This window comes from Camelus dromedarius, chromosome 1, assembly GCF_036321535.1.
Source record: "Camelus dromedarius isolate mCamDro1 chromosome 1, mCamDro1.pat, whole genome shotgun sequence".
NCBI classification, from domain to species: domain Eukaryota; kingdom Metazoa; phylum Chordata; class Mammalia; order Artiodactyla; family Camelidae; genus Camelus; species Camelus dromedarius.
The window spans coordinates 80,761,452-80,779,621 of NC_087436.1; the positions used below are offsets into that span (position 1 = coordinate 80,761,452).

General features: G+C 36.9%; 1 protein-coding gene across 1 annotated transcript in view; it reads left to right on the forward strand.

The window, feature by feature from the left end:
* Window positions 1–3,248: 3,248 nt before the first annotated feature.
* ARHGAP24 (Rho GTPase activating protein 24) overlaps window positions 3,249–18,170 on the forward strand; it is a 635,760-nt gene continuing 620,838 nt past the window's right edge. The window contains exon 1 of the mRNA XM_031433275.2: window positions 3,249–3,292. The gene's annotated coding sequence lies outside the window, so the exon portion shown is untranslated. The remainder of the gene's footprint in view (window positions 3,293–18,170) is intronic.

Below are 18,170 nucleotides of genomic sequence, written 5' to 3' on the forward strand. Positions count from 1 at the left end.
GTGTGTGTCCATGTGTGGTTAAGATACTCATTGAGATGATTCAGAAATCTAATTTCTGTTCAAAGGTGCTAGTTGGATTCAGGTCATATCTTTTAATTGAATTCTTAGCCTTATTACATTTTTTTTTTTTTTTTGTGGTGACCAAGGAAACTATGTGTTCTCACTGATATTTTGGTTCTTTTACTCTTTTTCATTATTTGGTTACAATTTATTTCTTTTTAACTTTGTCATAGCTTTCTCATAACATTCTTTTAACATTTAGTTTCTAAGAGTGAGGGAGAATATCAAATATATTCTTTTTGTCAATTATTTTTCCCCTTTCCTGTTTGAAGGTTATACTTCCTGACCCCATTGATATCAGATTTGGTCAATTGACTTGCTAGGCCAATGGAACGTGATTGGAAGTAACATTTAAGAGCCATCATGTGGTTTTGCCGTTACAGGCATACCTGTTTACTATGCTTCACTTTATTGCACTTTTTACAAATTGAGGATTTGTGGCAACCCTGTGTTGATCAAGCCTCTCAGCACTGCTTTTCCAATAGCATTTGCTCACTTTGTGTCTCTGTGTTACATTTTGGTAATTCTCAAAATATGTCAAGCTTTTTCATCATTGTTATTATGTTTGTTACGGTGATCTGTGATCAGTGATCTTTGATTTTACTGCTAGGACTCACTGAAGTCTCATGATCGTTAGCATTTTTTAGCAATAAAGTGTTTTAAAATTAAGGTGTGTACATTGTTTTTTTAGATATAATGCTATTGCACACTAAATAGGTTACAGTATAATATAAACATAACTTTTTTTTTACATTTTTAATTGGGTTACAGTCATTTTACAATGTTGTGTCAATTTCCAGTGTAGAGCACAATTTTTCAGTTATACGTGAACATACATATATTCATTGTCACATTCTTTTTCACTGTGAGCTACCACAAGATCTTGTATATATTTCCCTGTGCTATACAGTATAATCTTGTTTATCTATTCTACAAATTTTGAACTCCCAGTCTGTCCTTTCCCACCCCCCTCCTCCTTGGCAACCACAAGTTTGTATTCTATGTTTGTGAGTCTGTATAAACATAACTTTTATATGCACTGGGAAACCAAAAGATTTGTGTGACTCACTTTATTGAGATACTTGCCTTATCATGGAGTTCTGGAACTGAACCTGCAATATTGCAGAGGTATACCTGTATTCTTTTTCTTCTGCTGTGATATCAAAATAAGGGCTACTCCTTCAGCCTGGGTCCCAGCGGGAACTGAGGCTGACACAGTCATAAATGGCATTATTATTTAAAAAGCTCAAGATTTTCAGGGTCATTTGTTACTGCCATATGTAACTAAGCTGAGTAATACAGAGGAACATGATTGTTTCATTACTGTTAAGAGGCAGGGGGATAAACTATTACTGTAACATAGAGGACAGAGAATATGTTTTGGAGTTAGAGAGTTATGGGTTGGCCCAGGATTGAGTTTTATTAGTTGTGAACACTTGGTATAGTTATTAAACTATTTGAACTTCAGTTTTTTTCACATGTAACTTACAACTTCGCCGTGACGATTAAGTAACTGTTGTAACTAATAATCAAATGCAAGATTGCATAATGACTCAAAGTTTATACAAGTTTATTTCTCACTCACCTAAACTGCAACAAGCACGGTCCTGATTGTCAGATGTTTTCTTCTCCAAGCAAGACTCGGGGACCTGGCTCTTCCCTTCCATTTTGTGGCTCTGCTATCCACAATACATGGTGTGCAGGTTGCCTGGGAACTGTTCTCTATTCCAGTCGTCCAGGAGGGCAAAGGAGCATGGAGGACCTCGAGAGGGAGGTTTTCATGGGCTAGGCACAGAAGTGCCACCCACTGCTTCTGCTCATTCTCCAATGGTTAGAATCTGCTTGCATGGTCACACCCAAGTACAGTCTAGGTTAGAAATATAGTCAGCTGTCTGCTTAAGAAGAAAAGGAAATAGATTCGATGAACAGTTAGCAGTTTCTTCCACACTGAGGTATGTGAAGGGCAAGACTAACAAGAACTTAATAGATGCTTACTAAACATCTTTTCCTGTTTGCTTCTCTGGGTTTCTTCAAGCCTTATGTAAATATGAAAAAGTTTTATCTCCTGTGGATCAAACACATGGCTTCAAGATAGAATGTATAAATCCCAAAGCCATGAAAAAATGATTAGTTCAGGGGTCTTACTTGCCTGATAATTCTTGATATTCATACAGCAACTTGCTTAGTGAAAATATCTTCATTCATTGACTGTCAGAACTAGAGGTAATGCTAGAAGCATTCAATAAATGTTTGTTGAATGACTGAATGAATATATCTCTTTTGATTTCATAAAATATCATGACTGAGCAAGTGTTGTACTCTTATAAGGCATATGGTAAAATATGAGAACTAAACTGACCCTCTACAGACTGTTGCTTTGCCATCCAAGAACTGGTATATGACTTATTTACTGTGGAAAATGATTGTATTTCTAACATAGAATTAAAAGACTGTAAAAATTTTCGATTTTTTATTACATTATTGAATAATTCCTTTGGATTTACACTTTCATGATTATGGATACATGGTGAAAGCTACTAGTAATTTTGCGTGTTGAAATCACATTTCTAAGAGTCTTTGCAAACATATAAAGATGGGTTTGAATCTCAGTTTTTCTTTACCTCTTCTTTGGTATTTGACCTTGGACAACTTACATTACCTTTATGAGCCTCAGTATTTTCATCCATAACACAGGATGAAGATAAATCTTATCCTGTGAGTTTGTACTAGAGTTTTAAATAAGGTGAAACATGTAAAACAATAAATACATTTTCTGGAATAGAGTAAATGCTCAGTGAGTGGCAGTTTTTCTATTAATATTAATAGCAATGATGACACTAGTAATACCATAAGTAATAATAATAATAATAGAATAACAATAAACTATTACCAGGGAGGGATATATTTTTCTCAAAGATACACTGTATACGTGCAATAGGAATGATGCTTAAACATCTTTTCCTTCCATCATCCCTAGAGAAAACTTGGAATGAGTTTGGAACTTGCTTCCTATAATGCTTAAAGCGAGCTTTTGTTCTCACCTGAGTGTTCTGACATTGCGTAATTGGATAGTAAACAAATTATGTCACATGCTTGGCATGTACTTCTTAATAATTTTGAAAAGCCACTAGAGGGTGCTACTTTGTTAGGAAAATAAAAGCACCTCCCAACAGTAGCATTCAGTCTGCAGCAGCGGCGTCTGATGTTAGGGGCCAGAACTGAGCTCTCTGCTGTGAGTATCCAGATGCAATTTTTTCATTTATCGTTATGTCAGAAGTAAATAGCAACAGTTTAGGCAAGCCACAAAAGTTGATACAAATAAAATCCTAGTCTTTTCTTTCGGTAAAGGTTTGTACTAATTCTGTTATGGAAAAACTGTGAATGTTTCTTACCAAACAATATTCTGAGGCTATATGACTTTCTTAGGAGAGATAAGCTGGCTTTACAGTATATGTGTTGTGTTTTGACTAGATATCTGTTGCTCGATGACTTTGGTATAATGATTTTCTTCTGTCTCTGGTAGTTTTTATTATAAGGATCAGTGAAAATGAAGATCTTGTATTATTTTTGCCCTCTGAAAAATAACATTTCAGTGATCCAAATGTCACAATTATGTTCAGGTGAGTGTTGCAGATAAACTAAGTACGTGACCTTCATTTTTGTTGCTGTGGGTTTGAAGTGAATGTTACGCTGAGAGGTTGTATGAAGTGTCAGCCTCAATTATGAATAAGAGCCTTTAGTCTATAGTTCATATTCAGTGGCAAGCATCTTTGTGAAGCCAGTTCTCTAAGGACGAAACACAGTCAGCATGGATTTAGTCAAAAGATTTTTGCAGATTAACTGTGATCTTTTCAGACAACCATGAGGTAATGATAGAGATGGAGGAAGATTGTCAGTAGTTGAAGGAGAGGAAGAAATAAATGGGGAAACGTAAAAGAATCCTAACTGTCCAATAGAAGTGAACTACGCGAAAACTGGATGTTCTCAGTGTGTACATTTTTTATTCCTGTTGGAGGAGTTAGCTTCCTGAGGGATTTTTTTCCTACTACATGTTATTTCTGAAATATGAGTAGGGGAAAGGGTTTTTGATTGAATGTGCATTAGCAAAAGGAACAACTGGAAAGTTTCAGACGACATTATTTGGAAGCGTCTAGCTCCTTGTCTTCTGAGTTTCCTAGACCCAAGGTAACTAATGAACTGGCCTGATGGGACTTGATGTTTAAACAGAATTTAGTCAGGTTACTGGCTCGTGTGTGTGTGTGTGCGTGCGTGCGTGTGCGCGTGTGCTTTCCACACACTCACACATACTTGATCACAGCTGTAAGAGGTCATGACAGTCAAGAGCTCAGTCTTATCTTACTGTAATTTTTAGTGTTACTGCAGCTTCTTTGGCTTGTTTGTCTTTGGAACAGTTTTTGTGAGTTAGATAAGTTATTTATGGTGAGAGAGGGGGGCAGTCAGGAGGCTCTGATTACTGTTCACCATTGAAATGTTTTTAATTCCACCGTCAAACCTTTACAGAGAATTTGAGACTGGCAACGTTTGTGTGGCACTAGAATGTGAAAAAAAATCTAGTTTTCATCCATCTTTTTCATTAATGTAGATATGTCTTTCATCCTGTAAGTTCTCTTGAGGATGGGAATGAAAAACAATGGGGTTAGCTCATTGTTCAAGTGAGGGGAGTAAGGAATTCTAATTCATCCTTCTCTGGATGATCAGGAAGGGAATCGTCAAGCACTGAGTTTTTACTGAGAGAAATAACTCCACTGTAATTTGCCAGCTGTATGCAAGCATGGATTACAGAATATAACAAGGAATTAGAAGGAAGGTGGGGTTTTTAAGCCCTCTGCTTCTGATCTGTAGAATTGTGACAAATGGCTTTACCTTAGACCTAGTTGTGACAGATGGCTTTACCTTAAACCATGGAATGCTTAAGATTTAGTTTAGTTTTTAAATTAAAAAAATTTTTTTTTTTTTTTGCTAAGAAAGAATAGTGTCTATCTGGTTTGCATCAGAGAATTGTTGTGAGAGACGTATTAAAAAGTGTCCTAAAACTACAAAGGCCAGTAGAACTGTAGCCCTGATCTGTGACAATACAGTCAAAATTGGGCTTTAATAGGTTAAATACTATTAGGAAACTACCTATTTGTTTCCCCGTTCTTTGATTTTCTTCTGCATTCCAATTTCTCATTCTATACATTGCTGTCTTGCAAATCACGACATTGAATGTCTCAGCCTGACAGCAGATGCTAAAGTTGTGATGATGAAAGAGGTAGAAAAAGGTAGTTTATTTTCTCATGTGATACACAATGTTACTGCCAATAGCTGTGATTTACACTGTTGTGCTAGTTTCTGCTGTGCAGCATAATGTTTCAGTTATACATATATATATTATATTCCTTTTCATATTCTTTTTAATTATAGGTTATTATAAGATAGTTCCCTGTGTTATACGGTAGAACCTTGTTGTTTATCTCTTTTATATATAGTAGTTAGTATCTGCAAATCCCGAACTCCCAGTTTACCCCTCCACATCCCCATACTGCCTTGGTAACCATAAATTTGTTTTCTGTGTCTGCGAGTCTGTTTCTGTTTTATAAGTAAGTTCATTTGCGTCCTTTTTTTTTAGATTCCACATATAAGTAGTATCATATGGTATTTTTCTTTCTCTTTCTGGCTTACTTCACTTAGTATGACAATCTCCAGGTCCGTCAACATTGCTCTAAATGGCATTGTTTTATTCTTTTTTTATGGCTGAGTACCATTCCATTGTATAAATATACCACAACTTCTTTATCCAATCATCTGTCAAAGGACATTTAGGTTGCTTCCATGTCTTGTCTATTGTAAATAGTGCTGCTATGAACATTGGGGTGCATGTATCTTTTCGAATTAGAGTTGCCTCTGGATATATGCCCAGGAGTGGGATTGCTGGATTATATGGCAAATCTGTTTTTAGTCTTTTGAGGAATCTCCATAGTGTTCTCCATAGTGGCTGCACCAAACTCCACTCCCACCAGCAGTGTAGGAGGGTTCCCTTTTCGCCACAGCCTCTCCAGCATTTATCATTTGTGGACTCTTCAATGATGGCCATTCTGACTGGTGTGAGGTGATACCTCATTGTAGTTTTGATTTGCATTTCTCTGATAATTAGTGATATTGAGGATTTTTTCATATACCTGTTGGCCATTTGTATGTCTTCATTGGAGAATTGCTTGTTTAGGTCTTCTGCCCATTTTTTGGATTGGGTTGTTTGTTTTTTGTTATTAAGCCGTATGAGCTGTTGGTATATTCTGGAAATTAAGCCCTGTCAGTCACATCATTTGCAAATATTTTTTCCCATTCTGTAAGCTGTCCTTTTGTTTTGTTTATAGGTTTGCTGTGCAAAAGCTTATAAGTTTAATTATGTCCCATTTGTTTATTTTTGCTTTTATTTCTATTGCCTGGGTAGACTGCCCTGGGAGAACATTGCTAAGATTTATGTCAGAGACTATTTTGCCTATGTTTTCTTTTAGGTTTATAGTGTTTTGTCTTACGTTTAAGTCTTTAAGTCATTTTGAGTTTATTTTTGTGTATGGTGTGAGGTGTAACTTTATTAATTTACTTGTGGCTGTCCAGCTTTCCCAACACCACTTGTTGAAGAGACGGTCTTTCTCCAATGTATAGTGTTGCCTCCTTTGTTGAAGATTAATTGATTGTAGGTGTGTGGGTTTATTTCTGGGCTTTCTCTTCCAACAGCTGTGCTTTTCCTTTAATTTTGACATATCTTTTCTATGACCCAGTTCCTGCTTTTAAAGCACATTATACTCTTGGCCTCTTAAGCTTAGATGCTCAAATAATTCCATGGAATCCCCTTTACTGACTTAAAACCTGAGTGGATATGAATTTTGAAATACTGTACTGGAAACTTTTTTTTCCTTTTTTTTTGGCTCAGTTTCTCATTTAGAAACTTAAGGGGAGCAAGTGTTCTCAGTAGCTTCCCTTGGTATAGCTCCATGGCTCTCAAATTGAGGCTTCCCTTTATTAGCCATTGGACTGAACTTTGTGACGGAGTCCTCTTCTTTTGCCTTCTATGTCTTTATGAAAGCCTTACTTGAGTAACATGTAAGTGAAAGTTTTGATTTTCTGGCTTAAGCTAGTAACACACATACCTATATTTGTATATGTCAATCTTAGCCATATCTATGGGGTAAGATAGATGAAGATCAAAGAAATTACAATATCACCTTTATCCTTTATGATTGATAAAACTGATATTGGGGACTGTGACTTGAAGAAGTAGCAATAATGGCATCTTAGTACCAAACTCCAAGCTCAGCCAGAGGCAGGCAGCTTGGGACATCCCGGGTGGAAGCCTGCCCTTGTTCGACTTAAAGGCAGGGTGGAGCGCGTATACTCTCTCAGGGCAGCAGGCTCCCTCTGGGACGTGGGGAAAAGGGGCTGAGCTGTGTCTACCTAGTGCCTCTCCCAGACTCATCAGTCAGCTCACTGACTCTCTGGGGTGAAAACCTTGGAAATGCCCCATTTCAGAAACCTGAGGAAAGAATGTCCCAACTCCACTAGCCCTCAAATATTTTCCAGGGATTTTGTTTGTTTGTTTGTTTGTTTTACACTAAGCCTATGAAAAGCAAGGTTGCTGCTGTTGTCTTAGAGAAGACCTGCAGTCTATCAGACAGCTTGCTCCCCCCTTCACGAGGCTGTTGTCCTACCTCTGCTCTCTGACTTTTTGTGGTTCTACTTGGGAAACTGGTGAGACAGACACCTTATTGCCCTAGAAGTGTCCAAAAGTGTCAGTCGGTACTACAGCAGAAAACCTTCTTTCTGTTCCCAACCCAAATGATTATCTGCCTACACTGTCCAAATTTATTTGTTTGCAGTGATATCAAATGACCACATGGAGCTATTCCAATAACGACGTACCAAAAAATTAGATATCCTAAATTTAAATATAAGTCTCCGCTCACTCTTAAATTCTTCAATAAAATTAAAGTACAAATTTAAACTCCTTTGAATGTTACAGTTTAAATCAATTAGGGTCCAGAATCAAATTATTTTACCTTTGTGATTTCAAAGAAATTGGTGGGAAAAAAATCATCCTTGCCAATTTCTTACTCTGATTGGTCTCAACAGAGACTTCTTACTGGCTGGGGAGGACGAGTTTCCTTCAGCAGCTGCAGCCTGGTTTATTTCTCATGGAATGATAGCTTTGGTAGCTTGTTCTTGTGTAGTTCCTTCACAACCTCAGATATAGCATTAAGTAATTGCCAAGTTTCTGATGCACCTAATTTTTTAGAAAGGGATTCACAAGATTATTATAGCCCTGATTCCATTCTCACCAAATTTAGGAAAAAAATTAATACCTAGGCCCTAGAGTAGTTTTTCAGGGGAAAATTGTGTTCCCCAAACTCAGTTTTTAAGGTTGTTGAAGATTCTAGAACGAACTCATTGAGATCTGAGAACAGGGTGGGCAGTCTTGATTTTAGTCTGATTAGGATGACACTTTATGCCAGATTTTCAGAATCTATGACTTGGGAACTTGAATTCAACTGGGAGAAATCACCTATAAATGTATCACCTTTGGCCGTAGGGAATTACTGGATCTTGAGAGAAAATACATTTAGGAACACTATTTTCCAAGAAAGGAACATTTGAGATTTGCTGGGCAAGCTTAGGACTTTGCAAGGGTTTCTACATTCTTATCTGATGTACTTCTGGACTTTTTAGGGGGGCATTCTGATGGTGATTTAGTGTGGACTCTGTCTAGTGACAAGTCCCCCACTCTCTCTTATTCCATGGTGGCTGATTCCACTGCTTTGGCTATGAAATTGCTAGAAATGAAGTAAAATCTCCGAGGGAAAGTTTCTTTTTCCTCTTCATCCTTCCTCCAGCTGGAGAAACATCTTCAGCAGATTCCTGAAGTCACACTGTCATTGATATTTCTTAAAGCTTGTAACCTTAGGAGGGTTTACAGGTGTCTCCCTGTTTTCTTCAAGAAAATGTTACCTGGCACAAAAAATTTAAAGCTGGGACCTCACACATGTCTTCTTCGAAAGCACTCAGAACTTAGATGTGTGCACCTAAAGACAGTGCCTACATACATGACTGAGAAACAGTACAGTCAACAAAAATTGCTTTACCTGTCATCCATACACAATAGGTAGTTCAGGGTCATGCTGTAGCAGCCAGCTTCTGAAGATCTTTGTGGCCCATATGACTTTATTTAAGGCATGGGAAGTCCTGCTTGTATAAAAACAGCCTCACACTCTATAAAAATAGCCACACACCTGTGGACAAGTTACCATAAGCATCAGTCCTCCATCAAATGCAAAATTCCATAATGACCAATTAAGGTATAAGAGCTAAAGCTACTGATTATAAGCACACCACACAACTGTGAGAGCCAGTTGCAGGATGCAGTATAAGCCCCCGAAAACCACTAGAGCCAACTACAGACAGAGCCTGACTTCACCTAATGCCTCATCGATATTATTTTGGCTCTCCAAATACTACTCCATGTCTATTTCTCAATATTCCTGGCGCAAGGCACCATATCCTAACACCCAGATCTTGGGCAAAGGGAGAATCTGCCCTCTAAAACATGGATTTGGAATAGCTGAACTGAATGCCTGTACCCTGTAGTTACCTGGATCACAAGGGAGTTTTGGGAAAGCAGAAGGAGCTGGGTTACTCATGTCCAGTTCTTTTCTGAAACTTGCCAGTCAGGCAGCTCACTCCACCTTTGGGCACAAGAAGCTAGTGGTATGTAGGGCATTTAGGGCATTTCTCCTCATGGAAAGCAGAGAAGTGGAGAAGTTCTATTCCCCCTTGACACAAATCGATTGGATGTCCCCTGTGGCCTCCTTTGATAGCTTGTTCTTGAAACCAGTTCCACTCTCCAGAATAAAAAACCCAAACCAAACAAATAAACAGTAAAGACTTGTGTGATCTAAGTAATTGAGGAGCTCAACAGCTGAATGGCTCAACACATGCATCATTAATTTCAATTCTGCTGCAGTTTTTCCCAGGTGCTTTACATGTGTTAGCTGTGACTGATCTCTTCAAACGCTCAACGTAACACATTTCTGGAAATGCTTGGTTAAGTGCGTTTTCCAAAAGTAGGTTGGAAAGATTTCAAATGACACGAATGGAAAAAAACAGAATGAATAGGAAAATGATTCACAGTGCGCATTGATACAGGGAGATGTAATTACATTAAGTTAAATGAGGTAATAGTTGTGAAACCACTTCGCAAAGCTTGTAAAATGCCATATGAAGGTAAAATTTGAGCTGTTAACATTCTGTGCAAATGGTTTGCAGTTTGAAGTCTTTAGTTCCTATTATGAAAATTTTGGTAGGAACTTTAAAATCTAGTTTCTTTCTCTCTCTCTTTGTCCTTTCTATGAACATTGTCTCTTTTTTTAATTGAAGTATAGCTGATTTACAGTGTTGTGTTAGTTTCAGGTATGGAGCAAAGTGATGTAGTTATTTATATATATATAAATCTATTCTTTGCTTCAAATTCCTTTTCACTATAGGTTGTTACAAGATATTTAATATGGTTCCCAGTGGTATGCAGTAGGCCCTAGTTGGTTATGGATTTTATATATAGTAGTATGTATATGTTAATCCCAAGCTCCTAGTTTATCCCGTCTCCCCTCTCCCTCTCCCCTTTGGTAACCGTAAGTTTATTTTCTATGTTTGTGAGTCTATTTTCTGTTTTGTAAATAAGTTGATTTGTATCATTTTTTAAGATTTCACATATAAGCAGTATCATATAATATTTGTCTTTTTCTGTCTGTCTTACTTCACTTAGTACGATAATCTCTTGATCCATTCATGTTGCTGCAAATGGTATTATTTTACTCTTTTTATGGCTGAGTAATATTCCACTATATCTATATCTATACCACACCATCTTTATCCATTCATCTGTCAGTGGACACTTATTTTGCTTCCATGTCTTGGCTATTGTAAATAGTACTGCTGTGAACATTGGTGTGCATGTATCTTTTTGAATTAGTGTTTATTCAGATGTATGCCCAGGAGTGGGATTGCTGGATCGTATGGTAAGTGTATTTTTAGTTTTTAAAGGAACCTCAACACTGTCCTCCATTGTTGCTGCACCAATTTGCATTCCTACCATCAGTATAGGGGGGTTCCTTTGTCTCCACGCCGTCTTCAGCATTTATTGTTTGTGGACTTTTTTGATGATGGCTATTCTGATCGATGTGAGGTGATACCTCATTGTAGTTTTGATTTAGCTCCACTCTCTCTTAAAGAAACAAAGTAAATGATCTCTTTAAGCCTTAGAGCCTATGGTCATGGTCACTTATGAATGGCCAAGAGGGCCTAAAAGACAGTTTGGTTTTCTTAATAATCAGTGCCAGAGCTGGTGTTTGCCTAGATTTGTGTGAGACTCAAGCCGAAAGGGCATGAGATGCCAAAAAATATGAAAACTTGACCATAGAAAAATGTTAGCACATCAACTTTAGATATGAAGGAGAAGAGATATGTATATTTTGGAACCTAAAAGGAATTAATTCCTCTTTTGTTTTCTTTTTTTTTTTTAAAATAATGTCAGAAAGTTATTTGGTCAGTAAAGTGTCTTTAAAAATATAGTAAAACTGTATTACAAAGACCCCAATCTATGTCCTACTTCTGTATAAGTTTAGTGTACATAAAGATTTAATCCAGAGGACTAACTAACAACTTGCTATCTTGCATTTTGTTTAAATGGTTAGTTGATGACATATTCTTTTATGTCTTAATGAAATATCCCCTTTCAATGAAAACAATTTCCATATAGATCTTACGGGGTATGGTAAGTTCTGCTATAATGCTTGTTTTGAAAATGTGAAATTGTTCCAACACAACTAATATATTAGGGAACTTTGAGCATGACACAAATTTTGTCTTTGCTTCTGCACAATTTTGTGAGAAACTCTAGGTGAATACAGTAAACTGAAGTCAGCTGAACCCAGCTGCATCAGAACGCGCATAAAACACATGCAGATGTCTCAGATTCTACCAGGTGTCTCCATTCACCACGCCCACCCACATCTGGTGCTAGAACTTTCAGACCCATTGCAGATAACCCTCCTTCCATGATTTCACAGTGACTCACAAATTGCAACTCATCTGCAAACTTCATGTCTTTTTCAAGGTAAAGTACCATATTTATTGTAGTATTTATGTATCTTGTAACTATTTCATATAAATAAAACAGTGCCACCATTTTTATTAGGTTCCTACCTTTTTAAAAAATGTGATGATGAAATTTTTGAGTATTGTGTCCCTGACCCAATTTTCTCATAAGCCCTGTGGTTTTTATTGTGTGATTTTGCATAGCATGCTAATTTTAAGGAATGCAGGTGTCATTAGTCTAGCAGAACTGGCTGGATTTTAAATTCAGTTTTTCACTTTTGTTTATATTTTGGAGCAACAAGTAATACAGTTCTCTATTTCCCTTCTTCCCTCGCCCAACTTTTTTGATAGTACCATTAGTTTATTGCAAGATCCCTGCAAAGTGTCTGCTGGCTAGTTTCTGTGTAAGCAAGCTTGTCTGCATTTGCATGAATTGTGAACAATTCTGTGCAGATACACACATTTGAAACCAGGCAGAAACCTACAGGAGTCTGTCTTTAGGCTCAGAGATATTGACAACAGTCATGCATCCTTGTTTTTTTCCATGTGTTGAATTTGAGACAAAGTTTGGCAGTCAAAAACTTCCATACATGATATTTAATAAATACATGAAATATACATAAGAAAAGACCTTTCTGCAGGATTTTATTTTTGTTTTGTGCATCTGTCTCAGGCCACGTGAATACTACCACATGTATGGTATATGTGTCTACTCTACTTTGATTTTTATTGTTGTATTCCTCTTTCGAAGTCCCTTCCTCTTTTTTTTTAATTTTACTCAAGTATAATTGACAAATAAAATTGTAAGATATTTAAAGTGTACATCATGATGATTTGATATATGTATATGTTATAAAAGAGTTCCTCCCATCTAGTTAATTAACACATCTGTCACCTCACGTATTTATCTTTTTCTGTTTAGAAACTCCTTTGCTTTTCTATACTCCCTTTTCCATTCATCATGTGCTGTACCCTATGCACAGCCACAGTGCATAAAATGTAAGTCATAGACCAAAAATTCAATGATGTGAGGGAAATGTACTTGTTCATAAAAGCTGAAAAGAGATATTAATATCTATTAACTTCCTTCTATGTTCCAGGAAGTTGGTTACCTTGTTCACTGATAATATATTTCATTCAATCTTCACAATATCCCTTACAGTTTTTACTTTCCATTTTAACAGATGAAGAAACTAAAGCTCATGGAAGGTCATTAGCTGTCCCAGTATCAAGTAGTGTTAGAGCTGTGTGGGTCCTCTCATGTGTGAACACAAAGATGAGATTAGATTCGTAAGAGATTTATTGGAGAAATGCCTGTGAAAGATGAAGAAGAGAGTAGGAGAGTCTTCAGGCCATGATGCAGGTCTGACACCTGAGAAAGAAGAGAAAAGGAAGGAGGTCTTGGTAGGAAAATGTCAAACTGAACAGAGTTCTGAGAAAGCCTCAGGCCAGTGCCTCAGGGAGTCCCTGAGAAGAAGAAGCCCATGAGGGGAGTCTTGCATTGGTAGGAACGGCCACCCAGTTCTAGTATTCCTGCCATACTCCATCATTGGTGTGGAGCAGCCCGAGGGAAGCCTGGATCTCTGAGCTCCAAGTTGGATCCAAAGGTGTGGACAGGAGGCTACCAGTCATCTGTGATCCCAGGAGCAGCTTCTCCTGAAGGGAGATCTGGGCAGTGCACCTCCAGGATCACCCACAGTCACAATTCAAGAGCACACCCGCCTGGGTACAAAGTTCTTCTCTGCTTGGGTGATGCACAGGGTTGGTGGCAGAGCTTGTTCTGCACCAGTCAAAATAACACCCTTACTCACCTCCAGATAATGTAACCCAAGTGAAATCTGTGAGTTTGATATGCAGACGCAGCTTCAGAATAAGTCTCTAAGTCTCCTAGATTGCAGTAGCTTGCTGCATCTAAGTTGCTCTTAAAATTTTGTAGCTGCCACTTAACAGCTGAGGACAGAGAAGCAATTTTCTAGAGGAAAAGTTCTAATGTTGGCAGCACATTAAAATCAGGTGAGGGGATGGTTTACATTTCCTATGTCTAGTTTGTACCTCCAGCCAATTAAATTATAATCTCTCAGGGTGGAACCTAGGCATCAGTATTTTTTTTAAAGGTTCACAGGTGGTTTCAATGTGTATCCAAGGTTGAGAGCTACTGTAATAAAGGATATCTGCCTGAAGTAAAAAAATAGATATGTCTTGGAACATTCTTCTCAGTACCCGATCTGTCTACCAGGTCTACTCATTATCCTCTCCAGGGAGTTACCTAATTAGTTCAGGAATGTTCCCAGAGGCCATTAAGCTTAAACTTTTTTTTTTTTTTTTGGTCTTTGTGACAGTAATCCTATATAAGATTTTCCTATATCTAATTTGTATTTGCACTCACATTTCTGTTTTCACCATACTTTAACATATCTGTATATTTTAATAGGAGAAAAGCTGTGATACAAATTATAACAAGAAGGAATCTTGGCTTTCTGGCTAGAGTCAGCAGTGTGGCTTTCGGAAATGCCTAGAACTCTAAGGAATTCTGGAGGTAGAGGCAGAGAGAAGCTTTCCTATCTTTACATGGGAAAGAACATGGCCACATTTTCTCAAAATTTGAAAGGAAAACAGGGAGAGAGTTAAGAGTGTGGACTGAATCGAATAAAGAGTTCAGATTCTGGGTGTTTTTTGTTCATAATCTTATTTTTATCTTAAACAAATACCAATGAAAGTAGTGTGTTCATTGTAAAACTCTGGAAAAAGGCAACGTAGACAGATGAAAATAATACATTTAATATTAATATCAGTTATTTGTTCAAATCTAGGTTGGTCAATATATTTGCTTCCAGGAAGCTCTACTTGCTAGATTAGGATGAACTGATCAAGGTGTAGCCATTGGTGTCTGACCTTCACTGAGGTATTAATTTTTCTCTGTTATCAAGAAGAAACAAAAACAAACAACAGGAAAACCTCCACCAGTATATCTATTCATCTGCAGTGACAGAACAAGAGTGGAGATGGAACAGTGGAAACTATCAGAAACAGGAAATAAGGAGATGCGTGGTCTTAGAAAAGTTAAAAACAATAATAAAAGTAACTGAAAGTTGATTTTTAAAATTATCATCATGCACTGGCAACTCCAAAATGATATCAGAGATGAGATGCTCCTCCCTAAAACATACATTTTGTTGGTCTAAGGTCTGTATTTCAAATCATCAGCTCTTTTTAAAACTTACTCTTTAATAAACATTGTATTCTGCATCATAGTCTCCGTGGAATACTCCCATTTATACCCTTGGCCTCTGACACATATGAAATCAGATACATGTCTTGCTTTTAGAGCTTGTTTGCAAAGGTTTGGACTCCTTCTAGCTTGCTTAGGGCAGAGCTTGTCTCCAACTCTGAGATAACCTGTTGTCCTGCGTTTAAACAATAGTGGCACAACAAAAGATGACCAACTGAAACTTGAGTTATTTCAATTTTGTCTTAGTGACGATTTGGAGTTTTCATTTGTGTTTTAACAGTGAAATAATGTAGACTCAGAGATGTAGTATTTTTTGTTTCGTAAGTGCAAATTTTAGTTCTTATGTGAAATATTTATTGAATTCAAATAATGTCTTTATAATTGGAATTTACTCTTCTTTTTGTAGTTGTTAGTTGCTTTAAAACTGAAGAACTAATCAAGGGAATACAACATTGCATCAGTATGATTTAGTAGGTTTGGACATTTTGGTTTTATTAAAATTCATTTAAAAAAACTGACATGATTTATATATGCACAGAATTTAATAGAAGGAAAAGTTTAGTGTCTTCCTATCTTTTCTGGCTATTACTCATTCCATTTCATGATTATTACTGAAAATAATTTTGTTGTATACAGTAGGGGAGTATTGAGAAAAGCTCTGCTCTCAGCGTCAAATAATCGAGGTACAACACTGTTCAACTGCTTTTGCAAAGAGCTTTTTGAAAGTCACTTAATGGGCCTCTTACTTTTTTCTTCATTGTGTCAGTTTTCCCCTTTTCTTCATTCCTCCCTCCTCCTCCTAACTGATCATTTGGGATTCATGAGTGGTAACTAGATATTTTACAAAATCTTATATAACTTGCATATTATTGAAATGAAAAAAACAATCACTCACACACTAACAACAACTGAAACAAAATATGCATCAGTAAAAGTTTAACTCAGGCTACATAGTTATCAGCTTTCCAAACTCCAGGTCCCAAGCCAGTCCTCGTGCAGATGTCCACCTCTGCTGCACTGCTTTCTCGTTTACAAGATCGCCTAATGTACCCTTTTGAACAAGGTTTTCTCAGTGTGTTCAACCTATTGCTCACCAGATCTGCAAGGCGGATGGCAAATTTACATTCAACCACACTCTGGAAAGCTTTTTTTTTTTGGTATCAAGTCAATGGTTTCATTTTATTAGTGAAACAGCATGGAGTACCTCTTACCTACTACGAAGTGTTAACCCAGTTTTGATTTTTTTCCCTTTAGAAGTAGATTTTGTAGTTGTAACTGGAACACTGAAAGATTTCAACCTAGTGGATGCTTGCAACTACAATATGTAAATTCCTTATTTTCCATGTCATGTTGTAGACAATGTAAATCTCCAAGGAATCCCAGCCCTTAAATGAGACACATTTGCTTTCTTGTCTAATTAAAATGAGAGTCCAAGGCCATGAAAAATACATGTCTAGACAAATATGTTATCTAATTTAGAATAAAATTAGGCTAAGAAATATAAAAATATTGCTGAGTCTATGAAATTTTTACCACCTTCCTGCAGTTACCAACAGTATTTTTTTAAAATTGTTTTCCTTGTGATATTAATGCTATTCCAATGGTCCTTTGTTTATAGTCTGTTTAGAACTTTCATAGATATGAACAAAGCTATGTTCCAGAGCAAACTGTTTTAGTTCTTCTCACCATCCACACATAGTATTAATAGTGGTCTATACTCATTTTATTTTATTTAATTAATTTATTTTTTAACATTTTTTTATTGAGTTATAGTCAGTTTACAATGTTGTGTCAATTTCTAGTGTAGAGCACAATTTTTCAGTTATACATGAACAACATATATTCATTGTCACATTCTTTTTCGCTGTGAGCTACCACAAGATCTTGTATATATTTCCCTGTGCTGTACAGTATAATCTTGTATATCTATTCTACTTATGCCTGTCAATATCTACAGATTTTGAACTCCCAGTCTGTCCCTTCCCACCTACCTCCCCCTTGGCAACCACAAGTGTGTATTCTATGTCTATGAGTCTGTTTCTGTTTCTGTTTTGTATTTATGTTTTTTTTTTTTTTAGATTCCACATATGAGTGATCTCATATGGTATTTTTCTTTCTTTTTCTGGGACATCCATGTTGCTGCAAATGGCGTTACGTTGTCATTTTTATGGCTGTATAGTATTCCATTGTATAAATATACCAAATCTTCTTTATCCAGTCATCTGTCGATGGACATTTAGGCTGTTGGTGGGAATGCAGTTTGGTGCAGCCACTGTGGAAAACAATATGGAGATTCCTCAAAAGACTAGGAATAGACTTAACCATATGACCCAGTAATCTCACTCCTGGGCATATATCCAGAAGGAACCCTACTTCAAAAAGACACCTGCACCCCAATGTTCATAGCAGCACTATTTACAATAGCCAAGACATGGAAACAGCCTAAATGTCCATCGACAGATGACTGGATAATGATGTGGTATATAGTCATTTTAGTGTTGGCTCTGTGTTGTTGGTTACTATAAGGCTCTTATAAATTGGTGGCTCTTGGATGGCAATGTTTCATTTTTGCCAGCTTAGTGCTTTTATTTTAATTTTTTATTCAGTTTGTGTGCTTTAAGGTGAGCATGCACTTTTCCATTTTGCTATAAGCCCAGTAAACCCTTTTTATATGTAGTCTATTCATTTAAAGTGCTTATTCTTAGCTGGCATTTAATTGCATTTAAGTTAGTCACGT